At 43.7% G+C, this 18,364-nt stretch overlaps 1 long non-coding RNA gene across 8 annotated transcripts; it reads right to left on the bottom strand.

Annotated features, from left to right (window-relative positions):
* Positions 1 to 469: 469 nt before the first annotated feature.
* LOC107179628 lies at positions 470 to 13,923 on the bottom strand. 8 transcript variants are annotated; one of them, XR_006220044.1, is made up of 8 exons: positions 13,665 to 13,923; positions 12,383 to 12,531; positions 12,167 to 12,271; positions 11,935 to 12,066; positions 6,953 to 7,024; positions 6,118 to 6,662; positions 5,585 to 5,731; positions 470 to 711 (listed from the first exon to the last, which is right to left on the bottom strand). It is a non-coding gene; the product is annotated as an uncharacterized LOC107179628 (long non-coding RNA). The 8 variants fall into 8 exon arrangements; XR_006220046.1 differs by having other exon boundaries at positions 12,167 to 12,268; XR_006220048.1 differs by lacking the exon at positions 12,383 to 12,531 and having other exon boundaries at positions 12,167 to 12,268; positions 13,665 to 13,922.
* Between the last annotated feature and the right edge of the window lie 4,441 nt (positions 13,924 to 18,364).

Genomic DNA, 18,364 nt, shown 5'->3' with positions numbered 1-18,364 from the left:
ACCGCTGAGGAATTTGCAGGACACGGTGGAAAATGAAACCATGGGTCCCTTGTTCCAGTCTGAAGATGGCAACAGCAGAGCATTAAAAAAAATCCGGGGTTCTTCTGAGCACCAGGTGGTGTGAAACTACACGGGTCCCGTGGCCATGCAGCTGCAGAGGAGGTGACTTCTTGGTGTGCCGAGAGGGAGGCATCCTCCACAAAGCCCCCTAACCCCCAATGGCGCCACCAAAATCCAGGGTACCACGGCGGGCCTCATGGTGCAGATGTCAGCGGTGCCTTGACAGATAGGACATCCCTTCCTCAATCGTCATTTCCCGAGTAAACCTTCTGGTGTGACTTTGGGTAGGAGAGGGCGCCCTAACAAGGACGAGGTGGATGCTCTTGCCACTTTAGAGGAAGGATGGAGGCTGAGAGTCAGAAAACAAAGTTGATTTAAAGAAATAAAGAAATTGATATGTTTTGCACACTTCAGTTTGTGGACTAAAATTTATTCCACATATGCTTTTATAAATATTTAAGCATATAAAACCAAATGTTTAATATAAGATCCACATTGTAAATATCCCTTTGAGAGTCTTTTTCTGCATGGACTGGAATGGCTGAGCTTCTTAAAATATAAGTTCATGAAGTGGAGGCAAAGATGCCTGCTTTCTTGGTAAGCCTCCATGAAATACCCACAGGCTTTCTTCGCTGCTGCAAGGACTTTGATCTGCATTTAAAATTCAGATTGTTTGTCTCAGACATTTTCCTTATCCATTTCATGTGCAAAAAGCTCTGGGAGTCACTGAATGGTAGGTTCTGTGGGATGAGAAGTTCCATGGTTTTGGTTAACTGTATATGTGAACACCTTATGTATGATGGTAAATGCTTTTTGGTTTTTGTTGTTTTAAAGAAAATGCGATTCTTTGTATGATATTTGAGCAAGTTAGTTAACGTGCTACAGTATTTTTGTCTATGAAACGAGGATCATACCCGCTTCTTGGGGCGTTGTCAGAGCTCACTGGACATGACTCCGTCATGTTGGCCACACAGTGGTAACACAATTTCTAGCTCATATTTAGCTCATGGTTCCTGGGTTGTTACCTCGAACGTACCTGCTCACACTCTCTGTCTCTCTGTCTGTCTGTCTGTCTCTCTCTCTCTCTCTCTCTTTTTCTTAGTTGTAAACAACAGAATCCCCAGCCACCATAGAGTTCTGGGAATTTTTTGGTTTTAACACGAAGATAATTGATTTGTCCCCAAAAGGACAAATTAGCACCAATTTCCTCAGATACCCAGGGATGACAGAACAGATTATTTCATGCTCCTGCCAGCCACTCCAGGCCTTGGGCAGAGAGTGAATCATTGAGGATTAGAATAAAAAAAAAAAAACAAAAACACAGAGATTGTAGTCTTTAATGACTTTAGAGACTTCTGGGGATGCCCAAGGAACTCCCTCATGCATGGGGTCCCAGATGCCTCCTCCCCATTCTGCCAGAGGAAACTCCAGAGGAAACTCAACTCTGTTTTATATATTGTCCATCTAAGTCAGATTTTGTTTAATGGAATGGCACAGCTAAAAAACGAAATAAAAACATTTGAATATCACTGATCTGGTCCAACCCCCACCTCTTAGAGTTGATGAAATTGAGAACTAGAAAATTACGTGTTTAATCAAGATCACACAGCTAGTTACTAGCAGAGGTAGGAGTAAATGGAGGTCAGCTCCAGCCCTGTGCAGTTTTCCTTCTAGCAGACTGCCTCTTGCAAAAAGATGAAGCTAAAATCACAGATGTTTCGGGGTCAGGATTTACACCTTACGAATCAGCTGTACAAAAACAGTAGCTTATTTGTTTTCTATAACTGATTTAATCTTGCTCTGAAGCTCTCGTTCCTACAGATGGCAGGAATAAACTTGCTAAGGAACAGTCTCTTCCAGGGTGAATAAAAGGGGAGGGGGGCTGAATTTGCTCTTGTCCATGGTGAAATTCCCTATCAGAGCCGATTCTCCACCTTCTAAGGACCTTCCCTCCTCCCTTCTTCCCAAGATGGTGACTGGATAATGGGGGGATTGATCCTCAGGGAACAGGAGGAGGCAGGTCTTTCTCAGATTGTCTTTCTCCGCCGGCTCCTGCTGTTCTACAGCTGACTTGTGACTCCTCTCCATCTTTGGGCACCAGCCTCTGCCCTCCCTTCATGTGCTTTGTAAGTGTCTGCAGCTGGTGTAATTTGTGGTCTACTCTCAGCGAGGGCCATCTATGGTGACAGCTCCCAGGGAGCAAGGCCATCTCTCCCTGGGAAAATTCTAACCATGGTACCAGTGCCATGGGAAGGCCATCATCAGAACAGAACTGACCCCCGTTGAGGAAAGCTCCTCTTTATCAGGCACCTAAAAAACTGGAAATTCATTACATTTCACATACATCCTTCCCTTAACTCTTCCTTGAAGTAAAAAATCAAAAGCAGACATGTAATTATTTTAAAAGGTAGATCTTCTTGTTAAAGGCAAGTGAGTAAAAACATTTATGCCCTTCCTCTTCCTAAAAATCCAATGAAAACAATAAAAGGAACAAAAATAGGAGGGAAAAATGTCTCCAACATGAATGAAACAAGGAACCAGCTACAATCCCAAACCACAGACTATATTGTTTGGGGTTTTGCCAAATATTGTGGGCATGGATGGAGATGAGGGAGGCACTTAATGCTGACAAATGCCTCCTTGGATCTCAAATAGGATCTATATTTCTCTAAAATTGAGTGGGACGGCCCTGAAAACTCAAGCCACTGATCCTTTGTTTGGAGAGGGGAGATTGAAGTACGTGAATGAGACATGGGAGAAATGGGGACTTTCCTTAAGAGATACCGAGTTTGGGATGTTACAGATTTTTCACTTCTTTGCGCCTTTCTGAGTTTTCTGAAACTTGTTATATGAGTGCTTTTCGCCAAAAGGATAGCCATTCTAGTAAGCAAAAGCCAAACACAAACCAAAACAAACAGAAAACCCCAAAGCAACTAGTTTTATCAGTTGTGGGTAAAAGGATTAAAGGATAATTAACAGCTACGTCAGAATTCTTCTTGGGGAGAGACAGTCTCTATTATAATACCTTCATGGGTAATTGAGTATAAAAGACAAATCAGATCCAGAGTCTGGAAGAAGACGGAAGGCTAGAGTGAAAACCAAATTGTTCTGCATTCAAATCTGGGCACAACTAGTAGGGCTTGGTGGAGATTATGACACCTGAGAGGCAAGCAGGAAAAGAAGAGGGAAGGGACCCAAGAAACAGTGGGCGTGGTGCCAGGGGTGTGGTGCTGTTAGAATCTCTGTTAGTAGAAGTGGTCAAGAGTCTTCCTAACCTTGAGAATGGGGAGGTCTTTAAGTTATTGTCCTTACCGTGACACAAAGACCTCCTTCAACCTTCTGCTACACCCACAAGGGTCTTGGCTTTGTTTCCTCTGTTATTTATCTATCTATCTATCATCTATCTACCTACCTATCTAATCTATCTCATGAGGTGGGGTAGAAATAAAGGGAACCAAAAAGATGAGATAGCACTTGTGGATAGGAAATGATGGTAGAATTATAAGCTCTAAATCAGGGCTGATTTGGAAAAGCCACAAGCTCCTCCCACTCCACAACCCCACCCACCCACAGTCTATTCCAAACTGCTTCTACATACCTGCAAAGGGGTTTGAGCTTTTTTCATTGGTACCATACTATAAGCTTTGGGTTGAGAAGAAGGGTGGGACCATTTGGATAGAGATCAAGTAAGAAGTCATTATAAGGACATCCTATCTACACACTCACCTTAATCCTTTCTAGACCACTTCTCCTCTCCTCTCCCAGTTCATTCACCACATGTAAAAATAAGGAAAAAAAAAAATCCAACAGATGAGAAAGAGGGTAATACAATGATTCTTACTGGTATCTGGAGACTGTTCAAGATCTCAGTCCTTGCTAAGATATCTGACTACTATTTTGAGTCCAGAACATATTCCTTCTCATTATAGTCTTTCTTCCTCTGAAGAATCTTCTATTTAAATAGTAAGGACTTCTAGTAACACTAATTTTTCAAACTATTATCTATTGAAAGCCCAAAGTTCCAAGACAAATTGTCTCTCAACACACCCATTAAAAAATAGTGGAGAAAAAAAACAGGACAACCAAAGATTTGTAAAATTTCCAGTTTAAAAAATAGAAGAATGGGAGACCTCGGCAGTCATTAAGCAATAAGGAAATAATCAGTCCTGTTGAATAAGAATAGCGATGACTTCCAGCTCAGGTATTTACTTGGTTGGTGATTCTAGAAGCTGCCCTCTGGGATGAACTCCCTGCTAATTATCCCATGTTAATTCATGCTTGGTGAGTAATAAAGAACATAGCTTTCTTGGAAAATACACACCTTCCATACACTTCTTCATGCTGGTGCAGAACTAGTGGCCTAGGATTAGTTTTAAGGATAAAATCACAGGCGGTTGGCAGCCAGGCTTGAGGTGTCTTTGACAATGGGTTTCCTAAAAATCTTAGTTGCCCTCTCTTCCACTTCCTGTCAACTGCATGTGCATACAGACACAGCCAGAGATCCTGTGTGGACTGTGTTTAAATAGGAAGATTCCCTCTCTTTACATGTGACATTAGTGATCTGTCTCTTCCTACTCCTTCTTCGATGCCTGCTTCTTTGAGACAATTTGAAATCATAACTTTTCATGGTGAGACACCCCTGAACCTGAAATTTTCCAATGGGTCTGAACAAGGTTTTTTTCTGAGAACTTTTCTTTTTTTAATTTTTATTTTAGAGAGACAGAGAAAGAGTGCGAGTGGGGGAAGGGCAGAAGGAGAGAGAGAGAGAGAGAGAGAGAGAGAGAGAGAATCCTAAGCAGTCTCCATACTCCACATGGAGCCCAACTCATGATGCCACAACCCCAGGATCACAACCTGAGTCAAAAATCAAGAGACACTCAACTGACTGAGCCATCTAGGTGCCCCTCTTACAGAGAACTCTTAATTGATGAGATAAAGTCACACAGCATTTCCAGCTGAGGCTACTAGCTTGATGTCATTGTTTCTAAGTGTTTTTGGGGGGGATAAAGAAGTGGTTGTCTTTGTCAGCCTTTCAAAGCTCCAGATCTTGGGGATTTTCTCCACCTTAGGTTGTGGCCACAGTCAGAGGGCACCTCCTTTAGGAAAGCAGTAATGGCTAACCCTAGCACTTGGTGCATGACAAAAGATACCTCACCTCTACCCAACTGTGGCTCCCATCCCCAAACTCAATTCCACGTTTTTAGATTTACCCTACTTTCACTGACCAAATGTGTTTATTAGTTTTTCTTTTCTTTTGCCTGCCTGCCTGCTTTCTTTCTTTCTCTTTCTTTCTCTCTCTTTCTTTCTTTCTCTTTCTTTCTCTTTCTTTACTTCTTTCTCTCTCTTTCTTTCTTTCTTTTAATTGCAAACTATAAAATCCATGCTGCTTTAAGCAAAATTCATTAAAAGTTATTTATTAAGATGCATCGGGAGATCTGAAGAAGAAGAAGCTCAAGGCTAAACCCCGAGGAATGCAGCTCAGAACCTCATACTGAAGGGATATTGCTGCCACCACCACCTTCACCTGCAAAATGAAGGCACCGTGCTCAGAATCCAATCTGTTTCCTCATGTTGCTGACTTCCGGGTCAGAGTTTCATGTGGGTGTTTGATTGGTGGATCTTAGGGCACATGCCTGCTCTTTGGCTGCAAGGGATGCTGGGAAGTTCTTACCTGGGAAAGTAAGACTGGTGTAAGAAACTAGGAAAATGTAGAGCAGGGGTATGACAGAATTTTAACGGAAAATTTCTTGTTAAAGTTTATTTACTTATTTTAAGAGAGAGAGAGAGAGAGCGCGCACACAAGTGCGGGAGGGGCAGAGAGTGAGCGGAAGAGAGAAACCCAAGCGGGCTCCTGTGCTGTTGGCATAGAGCCTGACTCAGGGCTTGGGGCTCAAACTCACGAACCATGAGATCATGACCTGAGCAGAGATCAAGAGTCAGACGCTCAACCAACTGACTGAGCCATCCAGGCATGCTGAGAATTTTTGTTTTTTTTTTTCATGAACAATTTTTTCACAAGACCCCCAGAAAGATTCAGGCTTCAGAGCCACTACGTACCGCAGAGAGTGAAGATGAAGCATGAGGCTAAAACACAGTTTGGTTGAAGGTCTGTAGAAGGTAGATCTCTGGGTTCCCTCATCCACCTCTGTGCAGCCAGGCATTTATATTTCCACCCTTCCGGTCCTCTTCTCTCTCTTCTTAGAAGGCTAGAGATTTGTTCTCTGCTGAAGTCCCATGCTCAGGGATGCCAGGCCGAGAGGAGGACCAGGCCAAGGTGCTAAACTGAAAACAAGGAGATGAAGTTAAATCTTGCTTGGTAAATGTGGAAATGATCTATTTTCAAACCCTGAAGTGATACTTTCGGCTATCTCCAGCTATATTCCTGATGCAGGCATATTAGGAAACTCCGTTCTAATTCCAGGCATCTTCGCTGTGGGCTGGGGGAAGGGGGATGGAGTGGGTTGTATTGATCATTTGCTTCTTCTCTCACAACACACAGGGATGGAGTTCTCCTTCTCTTCTTCCAGGAATCTGTCCTCTGCCTGTCCTGCTATTCCATTCCACGCCACCCGGTGAGGCTCCCAAGAGTGTTCTGCACAAGCCTGTTTCCAGTTTAAGACGCAAGCAAAATGGTGTCCGGGTTATATTTAGTTTTGTTTCCACCACAGGTAACCTAGACATCCTAGAAAGACAGCCAAATTATCAAGCACAATAGCTAATAGCTGAAATAAGCACACTTCTCTTCCTAACTAAAGTTCAGAATTTTATGGGAGAGAAAAGATGGCTTTCCCAGGTTCCAAGTGTCCAGGATCCTGACGCCGCATGCCATCTGCTGGTCTTAATCTGTATAGCTCCGGAGTAACTCCAGAAAGGGAACAAAGGGAGCCCTCACCTCCTTCAGAGGCGGAGACTCCAACAGGCCTTCTGCTACAAGTTTTAGACATGAACACGTCCAGACCACCACCTTAAGAGGAATGAGGAAAATGAGGGCTATCCTATTTGGGCACGTATCTCAAAATTGTCATCATCCGCTTAAGGTTCATTACCACAATGACATTCCTACTTATTTTCCCAGGTGTTGTAAAGTTTTGGGATGGGAATAAAATATCACTTCTAGAAACATAAGTTAGAGCACCCTGTACTTTACACCAACCCTCCTCTTTGAAACACAGGGCGTCTTTTAAGGAATTGTGTCTCAGAGTCTATCCCAGCCTAATGTTGTAAGACTGCATCCTACCGAACGATCTTCCTTGGGTTTCAATCTTTGTTTCCTGCTGTGGCTTTTTCAGTGGCTGCCAGATAGCAGAGACATGCAACCCACACCTTCTTAAATAGAAAATATCACTAAATAATCTTAAATAATGGAGGCCAATTCTACTTTTTTCCCTGTTCCTTGTATTAAATTGCCTTTCTGAGAACAAACAGGGTTGATGGGGGGTGGGAGGGAGGGATAAGCATGGGTGTTGTATGGAAACCAATTTGACAGTAAATTTCATATTTAAAAAAATAATAAAAATAAATTGCCTTTGATCAAAATTAAATTATTTGAGCAAAGCAGTGCTGGCCCAGTCTCAATGGGGTACCTAGAAAGACATGGTAAGGCAGCAACAGGTTTACTTTCAAAGTTTACTGCCAACCTTTTAGAAACCCAAACACAAACAAACAAAAGTTTCTTTCACGGGGCACACATTTCTATTTGATCCAATAATCCATCAAAATGAGTGACAGAAAAATCACAGATATTCCTGCATATGAAAAAATATACTTAAGTCTGACCATTGTTTGCAAAATTGTAGCACCAAAATACACTATCAACGCTGAAAAGAAAAGAAAAGAAAAGAAAAGAAAATGGTAAAAACAGTGTTTTCATAGAGTCTATGGCCAACCTACATGCAAAAACTTAGAATTCCAGAAACTAAGCCATTAGCCCAGAAGTGGAGAAAATTCCTGAGTCTTGTTCAATCAAGTCACTTTGATAACACGCACTCACTAGCTTGTATAAAACTAAAATATCCAATAGATTCTTTCCCTTACATCTTGTACAGTGGATACAATGAGCCATTAATCGGTAAAGTAATTGGCTTGGCATCTGCCCTGGCTGTTCCCTGCAAGAACATGCAGGTCTAGAAAACACCACAAGAAGGCTTGGTAGTTGGGGAAGAGGCGCAGTGGAGGGCAGGCCGTGGCACATGGATGTTTTCCAATCCTGCACAGACCACTGATAGAGCCTTCAATAGGCCATCCTTATTCCACACTCAATGTATGGCGACCATAATGGCCAAAATGCAGATTCTGAATTCTTGGGTCAGTTTTGCGTTTTGGTCTCCAGGTACAGAGAGACAATAGCAGGTGGGAATAAAGAGGTATTGAGGTCTAGGTTGGATATCCTGAAAGCTGAGTTCCAGACCCAGTGTTGCCAGAAGTTAGCGGAGAGCCTTTCAGAAGCTGATTTACCTTTCCAAGTTGCAATTTTCTCATCTTCCAACTCCTACTCGTACCCCTTTCTCACTTTCCCCTGCCCGCCCCCTGCACCTTTCCAGGCTGGGGAGAGGATGGGGAGCAGCAGAAAGTTCCGTGAGCTCCCTTCTCAAGGTGCTAGAGTAGTGGGCCCAAGTCCAATGGAGTAATTTTTAAAAACACATGACTGGCCCGTCTCCCTCCCTGAATTTGGGCCAACCCATTACTTTTCCCTTCCTTTCTCAGTTTTCCTTCTCCCTCCCTTGGGTTCTTTCCTGTCCTTCTGTGTCTATATCCACAACCTCCTTTCCTGGTACCCAACAAATGCTCCCAATTCTGTTTCACTTTGTTGGCCTAAGATGCAATATTCCCATGGCTGTATGTTATGCCTTTTTAAAAATGTTGTGTGGATGGGTAGTTGAACTTACAGCAGAAAGTAGGGAAAATATAGAAAGGCCCATAATAATGACAATGATAATGATGATGATGATAGCCATGGTTTTATTGAGCACTTGCTCTTTGCCAGGCAATGTGGAAAGCATTTCACATGTATTCATTCATTTACTTCTCCACTAGATAAGTGCTGCTATTATCTCCATATTACAGGTAAGGAAACTGAGGCACCGAGATGTTAAATGACATAAAAGAGAAAGCTAAAAGTTACCCACAAAATCATGCTGAGAATAACAATAAGCACCCTGAAATCCTTATTTCTGCATGAATGGAAGGCCCCTTGCCTCATGCATACATTTATTCTCTAAAAGCAATTTTGAAGCAATTCTGTGCTGCCCTGGGGCCAGCTGTGGATTTAAGGACCTTTCCTGATAACACATTTGAGGCATGACCTTTTTTCATTAAATGCAGAGGGGACTTCTGGCCAGTGGAAGGAAGACGTAGACTGAAATTCACCGCCATCCTACATCCTACATCCTTACTCCCATCTGGTCATTCCAAAGACAAAAATCCAAAGAAGAACACAAGATCTTGCCAATAGCCAGCCTTGGAAATGAAGGTATTATAAATAGCAATCAAAAAGTGCCTACTACGTCTGCCCTGAAGCAGTCACTTCAGTAACTGATATGTGTCCCAGGAGAACAAGTGTTGTCTTACTCCCATTAGTGATGGCAGAAACTATAACACACACACACACACACACACACACACACACACACTATGCGTGTCTGAGAACAGGGAAGTGCTCATGATGGAGGAGAATGAGAACCACTGAACAGAATGTGTGTGTGTGGTATGATGGCAAACATTGTTTAAAAAAGGGGGGCGGGGGGACCCATATGCATTGCAAAAGTACTGGAATTAAAAAAAAATAGAAAAATGAGTGATTCTGCCTGAGGAAAAGTTATAGGGGATTTTTCTTTTATCTTTTTTTTTGCTTTTTTTTCTTTTCTCTTCTCTTTTCTTTTAGATCCCCAAATTTCTACAAAGAACGCATATTATTTTTAAGCTCAAAATGGAGGTCAATGAGGTCATCTTAAAAAAAAAAGGCTCTACAAGTCGATTAACAGTTGAGTCAGTAGATTATATTCAAGCAAAATTCAGAGTTCCTAATTTGTAAAAGGGAAGAAAACTAATATTTAGTAGTTAAGCATTTTCTCTTACATTACCTTAGGCAAGCTTTGTAAGGCTTTGTTTTTTTGAAGGTTTGTTTGTTTGTTTTTTAAATTTTTTTCATGTTTATTTATTTTTGAGAGAGAGAAACAGAGACAGAGCATGAGAGGGGGAAGGGCAGAGAGAGAGGAAGACACAGAATCTGAAGCAGGCTCCAGGCTCTGAGCTGTCATCACAGAGTCCGATGTGGGGCTCAAATGAACTCACGACCGTGTGAGGTCGTGTGAGATCATGACCTGAGCCGAAGTTGGACATTTAACTGACTGAGCCACCCAGGCGCCCCTGGCTTTGTAAGGCTTTGTAAAATCAGTATTCTGTAGCTGTGGGGACATTAAGTAATGTGCCCAAGGTCACTCCCTGAGAAGGGGCAGAATGTCCAATTCCTACTGACTCCCAAACTCAGATTCTCTTCTCCAGACCAATGGTGTTCCACTATTTTATCTTCTAACACAAGTATGGTAACTATTTTCCTCTATGGTTCTTGGAAGCAGCAATGGAGAGAAAGGATGGGGAGTGAGGCAGGCGGTACCTCTCAGAACTAGCTGAAGGCTCCCACGTGATTTGGATTTGCTCTGACTCTATCTTCTGTCCCCCCGAAGATGTGGAAGTGTCAGGGGACCCATTGAGTCACGAACATGATTTCCAGGACAAGTGAGAAGGACCATCAGCAAAACACGTCTCCAGAGACATCCTTTGGCTTAAGAATCTCTGTGCCTTTGGCTAAAATGCACTCGGCTGGTGTAAAACTGAATTATCCAATAGATTTCTTTCTCTGAGCATAAAGATGCCTTAAACCCTATCACTCTTAGCAACAAATAAGTTTGCCAACTTCTCTCCCAAGTGGACAAGAGGGTGACTATGAACTCCAAGGAAGACACATACATGGAAGGCAAGAAGGGCACCGAAAAGCCACGAGATCTACATGCCCTTCTTCACAGCCCTGCCAATGGCTGGCCTTGATTATAATATTTAGGTTTCTGTGTTTATATCTTGTCAAAGGAAAGCAGAATATCACATTCTATCAAGTCACTTGAAAAGAACCACTGATTTACAACTCCGAGGCACTAACAGAGTGTTTGATTTAAAGAAGTGTATCTATGTAACTGAAATAAACATACCACACTCCAGAAAGTCTGTAGAGAGCTTCTCTGGGAGTAAATGGCAAAGAAGAACCACGACTTGTTTATATTCCTTCCCTTGCCTACGGGTTATCAGGGCCTTTTTCATCACCTTGGAGGGAAAACAAATGATCAAAAGATGGGTGACCCCTGTCCCTTCCATATCTCCTTCCTGGTATGTCAAAAGGCTTTCCAGCAAGGCAGGGCAAGCTAATTATTTTCTTCTAATCAATCAGCTATTTTAATGATGTGTGACACTCCTGATCTATCAGTGCCATTAAGATAATGTCTGCTCTGTTGGGTGGCAGCGAGTTTACACACAGTTGACTAGCCAGCCTGGACCCTCTACAAATCCAAACTCATATTCATCTGGGTATGTATTCCAGGGTCTCAAGAGGGAAAATCAGACCCGGATTCCCCTGCCTAGGTGGAAATGACTTGAGGAATTATTGAAATGTAAATCTGCCTCCAAAGGCCTACCACAGAATCTGAAATTTCCACTTATTCCTTTGAGGATTTTTAAAAAATTGTTACATGCATGTATGCACCTACATCGGTACGTAAGTATGTACGTATGTACTTATGTATGTATTTTTGGGTCTTCGAGAGAAGTCACTGTTAAAAAAAAAATTCCCCGAACGTACTGAGGTGTTACCATTTCTTTCCAAAGTACCTCAGAAATCTTTGTCAGAACAGCCGCCTTTCAGAATGCAAAGACACAAAAAGAAAGATCCGGAATACAGTCTTGGTGTCCCAGCTCTACTACTCCGGGGAAGGCGGATATCAGTGGGAGAGCAGGAGGATCCTTGGGGAAGGAGTGGGAGACACAGTGTTAAGAGAAGGTGGGAAATTCTGACAAGAACAGGGACCTAAGTTAACACGAACACAAACTCAGTTCTGCTCACCAGGTTGCTGGAAGTCTGCCCTTCAGATCGTCCATATACTAAGCAGAGAGTGAGTCCTCATTCTCACGGGCCTGAGTTCACAAGCACAGGCCAAGCAGAAGTCTACTGGTGGCCACCGGGGAGAGAAAGAGTGGAGAGAGTGAGCGTGGCTGTGCCACAGGCCTCGGCCTTCCTGACAGCCTCACCCCAGGGCAGGCCCCTCCTCCTCCTCCTCACTTTCTCTTTGGCTTCGGCACTCTAGCAGTCTCAGGAAATCAGATGGGGAACTCGCTGGTCTCCGTCTCGCCAGCTGACAGTGGCCCCGACCAGATGTTTCGCCGGAAGTTTTCACACCCCTCTCCCATTAGGCGGTAATGGCACTGGGGCTGCAGGGGGAGGGGGGGGTTGCTGAGCTGCTGGGCCACAGCTGGCAAGCAGCTTTTGTTCTGGATGACTTCAGCTTGAAAATCTGCCTTGAGAATGTTCTCCTCTCAAAGGAAGGGAAAACCCTATCAAGGCATGGACACAGGCTGCTTTCACCTCTGAATGGGGCCGGTGCGGGGGAAGGGTGCCATCCTCCCTGTTCATAGGCAGCTCTTTGTTCGACGGTGGGGGGTGGGGGGAAGGATTTGGGACCCCACCATCAACCCTGCCGCTTGGCAGAATTCACCAGGAGTGGCCAGCTTGCCCTGCATCCTGTCTCTCTCTGTGGTGTGTGTAAAACTCTGTGGGCTCCTTGTAAAGGTATGTATACTCAATGTCTCCTGTCCTCAGAGAGCTCCCCATTACAGCATAGGGGTACAGAAATATGAACACAGAATTACAACAAGGTGTCAAAAATGCTAATAGGGATCTATGTGTGTGGTGTGGAGACACAAAAGAGAGATAAGAGAAAGCCTCACAGAAGAAGAAAGAGTGGTATGGGTCTTAAGGCAGAATGAGTAGGAGTTTGGAAATCGGGTGAGGGGAACAGGCAGTCCGGACAGAAGGAGCTATGTGTGCAAAGACACAGAGGAAGGGGGAAACTGTGGCCTATACAACTGCCTGTACTTTCTGTGAGAATGAAGGGGAAAGAAGTTCAAAATTTACTGCTTTCCTCAGGAGGCCTGGAAATGCCTAGCGGGAGGCCCAGGACTCCCACCTGGAGAACCTGTGGCTGCCAGGGCCTGAACAGATCTTATCTCCTCCCTCAGGCAGCCCTCCAGCCCAGGCCTCTTCCTCTTCACAGACCTAGCGAAAGAAGCATATCGGTTCTAAGACACTACGACTGCCATTGCTTGGGCTGGAGCATTTGGCTACGTTCCCGGCCTCTCGCCCCCTTCACTCCCAACTCCCTGATAAACCACAGACAGCCAGCCCGGGTTTTTTGCAGGGTTGGGGAGCGGTGGAATTGATTCCCCCACAGTCAGGGAGAGTTGGGGGCTACCATGTCCCCTTCGCAGACTGCACGAACCCCCATCTTGGGTTAGGGGGGCTCCGTCAGCAAATGACTAGGAAACAAATGGAAAAAGATACTCACCTTTATGAGAGCTCAAAGAAATGGTAATTTCACTGCAGAACGTCCTCAGAGCCAAAGGTGGCTGGGTTGGTGGAGACCCTGGGAGACTGAAGCGGTGTGTCTGGAGAGCAGTTCCAGAATCTGTAGCTTGAAAAATGCTCATTTGCTTTTTGCTCAGTAATTTCCCTTCTGGGAATGGGTCCTAAGGTAACCAGCAGACATGGCGGAAGAAAAGATTTGTATACAAAGCTGTATCTCATAGCCTGTTACAACTGGGGAAATGGAAACAGTCTAACAATAGGGCAGTGGTTATGGAATTCAGCGTCCCGTGTAGGAAGATTACGAGGCTTTAAAAAAAGATGCTTGAAAAAAAAAAAGCCTTAATGATGTGGGAAAATATGCATAACGTTATATCATGCCCAATTGTCTTAATGGTAGAAACAACTCCACCGAGGAAAATTGCAAAGAAAGAAATTTAAAAGCAATGTGCCAAAGTGACACCTTGATTGGCTATAAATCTGGCACGTTGGGCTTTTTGTTTTGTTTTTGTTATTTTGTTCTCTCTTTTCTTGCTTCTCTGTGACTTTCTGAATTTTCTACGTTTTTCTTTCACAGAAAGAAAAAATAATAAACCAAAAAAAAATTTATTGGAAAAAAAAATTTATTTACTGCTTTGGCAAATATTTCCTGGACACCGTCTTATGTTTCAAGCAAGTATGGTGGGGAAACACAAATGAATGTGAACTTCCTGGAGCTTATGGGTGGACAAAAGAAAATAAATAAGTACATAAATTATAAACCAGGGCAGCTGCTTTGAAGGAAGTACAGTAGTCCCCCCTTATCCACAGTTGCATTTTCTGTGCTTTTGGTTACCCGAGGTCAACTGTGATCTAGAAGCAGATGACCCTCCTTCTGACAGACTGGCATGTCAATAGCAGCCTAATGCTGTGTCACAACGCCTACACCATTCACCTCACTTTGTCTCATCACGTAGGCATTTAATCATCTCACATCATCCCAAGAAGAAGCATGTGGGGCACCTGGGTGGCTCAGTCGGTTGGGCGGCCGACTTCGGCTCAGGTCATGATCTCGCGGTCCGTGAGTTCAAGCCCCGCGTTGGGCTCTGTGCTGACAGCTCAGAGCCTGGAGCCTGTTTTGGATTCTGTGTCTCCCTCTCTCTGACCCTCCCCTGTTCATGCTCTGTCTCTCCCTGTCTCAAAAATAAATAAACATTAAAAAAAAATTAAAAAAAAAAAAGAAGCATGAGTACAGAACATTAAGGTATTTTGAAAGAAACCACATTCACATAACTTTTAGTACAGTGTATTATTATAATTGTTTTATTATTAATGTTAGTCTCTTACTGTGCCTAATTTATAAATTAAATTTTATCATAGGTATGTACATATAGGAAAAAATAGTCTGTATAAAGTTCAGTCCTATCCACAGTTTTAGGCATCCAGTGGAGAGCTTGGGAACATATCCCCTACAGAATAGGGGCGACTACTGTAATCAGAGTTTATAATAGAGAAAAAGAAAGCAAGGGAGGGTTTGCCTTAGACAGGATGCTAGGGAGGCCTCTTGGAGGTGATGGGGGGATAATCAGCCAGAGAAGAGCCTTCCCAGCTGCAGAAACAGCCCATGCAAAGGTCCTGAGGCAGACAGAGGTTTGGAAAATTTGGGAATCAGAAAAAGTCACTACGGTAGGGAGAGAAGAAAAAGGTAGGAGATACCTTTGATGAGTTCTTAAAGGGCTAGATCATGCAGCGTTTTGTAGATCAAAGCAAAGGGTTTGGAGTCTTTTTAAAGCACAAGGAGAAGACACAGCATTGTTCTAAACAGAAGAGAGACATAATGTGAATTTAGCTGAGAAAAAACTGCTGACTTTTGTGTGACGAATATATTGAAAGAAGTCAAGAATAAAAAGAAGAAGAAGAAGAAGAAGAAGAAGAAGAAGAAGAAGAAGAAGAATTCCCCCTAGCCCGCTAAGAGCTTATGGTGACTCAGCCAACAGTGGTAGCAATAGATATGGGAGAGGTGCATGGATTTGTGGTATTAGTTTGTCATTTTGGTTCTCTTTCCTGTCTCACAGTACTTTCTCTCTTTGGGGTGTCATAATTTAAGCTCCTCCAAGAACACTACACCATTTACCTTTATCCTTTCACTGTAACAAGTACGTGATAAGTGTCCTTGGTCTAGAAAAGAAGGAGGATCCACAGAGAGCTGAGGTGGAGACCCCAGCCCAATGACCCCTCATCACAAGAGACTCTTGGAGCTTCCCCGGTCTTCTTTGCCCATCCATCTCCCTGTCCAGCCCTGTCTAGCGTGCCCACCTCAGGCTGAAATTAGAGAACTGTTCCTGGAGAAGAGTAGCTGAAGCCAATCTCCCGCCTCCCAGACACAAAGTACTCATTAAAAGCCATTCCTCCCATAGTCTTTCTTGCTTCCTGGCGTCTGGGTAGAAGACACTCACAGGCATTTCTGTGCATGAGCAGCGTTGGCACATTTCCGGGATGTGTTACATTGTCTCGTCTCCATCCTTGACCCTGAGGTCTGGCAGATTACCCATTTACTGCTGCTCCACATGTCCAGGGACATGTCTGCAGAAGGAGATCAGATTGCTTTATAATTTATAAGGTGCCTCCCTCTAAAAATCTTTGAGGGAAGCCTCGGTCATGGTCAGGATCCTAATTCAGTCTTCAGAAAGTCTCCACACAACCTCCCCTTTTGAGAAATAGGAAGATTTACGTCACATTCTCTTGTACGAGACTTCATCGATTCTTTAAATATGCTTTGCCGTGACTAGAAAATGATTATCCCAATGTGCGTGTGTGTAATCGCCAATACGTAACACATTAGCGTTTATAAATCACTTTCGCATACATCTTCTTTTACTACAACCCCATTTTACAGATGAGATGAGTCTCAGAGAGGTAAGGTTATGTAGGTATTGGCATATAACTTGTAAATTCCAACAAGTATAGACTGTGTCTGAATTTTCTCCATTATATCTCTGAAGCCTAACAGAGTGCCTGGCACATAGTAAGTGTTTGATAAGTATTTGAGGAATTAACCAATAAATGAATTAGCGATACCTTCACACGGCTGGAATTAAAATTCTGAATTCTAGGGGCGCCTGGGTGGCTCAGTCGGTTAAGCATCTGACCTCGGCTGAGGTCATGGTCTCACAGTTCATGGGTTCGAGCCCCACGTCGGGCTCCGTGCCGACAGCACAGAGCCTGCTTGGGATCCTCTGTCTCCCTCTCTCTCTGCACACCCCCCCCCCCACTTTCAGGCACATGCACTCTTTCTCTCTCTCAAAAATAAACTTTTTTTTTAAATTCTAAATTCTATGTAACACATGTCAAGGTTGTATCATGTTTTAGTGGCTTTACCCATTTGGCTTATCGTGGACTGAATGCAGCCATGCAGAGAGGAATTCCCAGACTAATAAGGGTTTCCCACCCTGCTTTAGCTCCATGTCCCTTTGCAGTGCTCCCCCCCCCCCCACACACACACCCACATCCCAGCCCTGTAAAACGTGCATGTGTTCCCACAGGCCGTTTGCACACCATTTTGTGGAGCTCACAGTCAAAATCCCTACCCAAGTTCAAGACTGTCTTTGGAGAACCTTTTGCCAAAACGGATGTGTCACGGATAGTAAGTGCCTCTGATAAACTACGTGTCCCTGCCTCCTGCTGGGCTTCCAGGAGGAAGCCAGGAAGGAAGGAGACACAGAAGTTCCCCCAAAGTGGTGCTCTTTGTTGCATCCACAGGGAGACAACAAGTCCCCCCACGAGGATTTCCAGTTGGCTTGGAAAGCCACGGGATAGCCAAGTTTGGTGAAACGATTCTTTCAGACCCTCCGACTCGAGAAACCCCAGAGCAGCCTGCTGTTTAGCTGACTAGCTTTTCATTGATTTCTGAGGAATGAGAGAAGGTTGATTGTACATTTAAATCCTTGCTGACCCATGGCGAGGAGCTGAATAGCCTGGCATGCTAGGCTGTTCGTGTAAATACGATCTACGTCGTGACTGATTTATCCTCGGAGAGGTTTGAAACCCAGGACATCTTTTTGCCCCTTCCCCCCACTACTCTTCTTGGTAAACACAAATAGAGTGGTTTTATAAACACTCTTTTAATAAACCCCAGAAACCGCGCCAAAACTAGCATCCACAATCCCGCTTTCGGGAACCGGCCCCCTTCCCTCAGATCATTATTCCTTGTGAAAATACCACATTCGGTTAAACAGACTTGCTGGTGTGGTCACATAAAATGGTAAGACGCAAAATAAAAAACCTTTTGTGTGCGGGAATGAATGAAGTAAAATAATTCTCCTGCCAGCTCAAATACATCTGAACATCTCCGGAGTTCCCTGACCTTCAAAATAAAGATGAATTTGTGAAGGTTAGCAGTGACAGCCATGGGAAGCAGAGACAGATAGCAGAGCCCAGCCGAGCTTTTAATGAGGAAAAAAGAATTCAACCATTGAGAAGTCGGGGGGCCCCAAATCCTGTATATAGCAACTGAACATAATGTAAGCTTCCCATATCCTGCCTGCTACCACTGTGCCCTCACTTTAGAGAGGCCAAATTTTTCCAACAGAATGAAAATCGTGGGCTAGCCTTATATAGTATATATACTTTTAAGCTATCAGAGAAAATGTACAAATACGTGTGTAATGTAACAAAAATAGGTACTTGGCAAAATAACGCGTAATG

This window comes from Panthera tigris, chromosome B4 (assembly GCF_018350195.1).
Source record: "Panthera tigris isolate Pti1 chromosome B4, P.tigris_Pti1_mat1.1, whole genome shotgun sequence".
NCBI lineage: Eukaryota > Metazoa > Chordata > Mammalia > Carnivora > Felidae > Panthera > Panthera tigris.
Note: the sequence above shows the minus strand (reverse complement) of the source record. Positions and strands in the feature narration are given on the sequence as shown.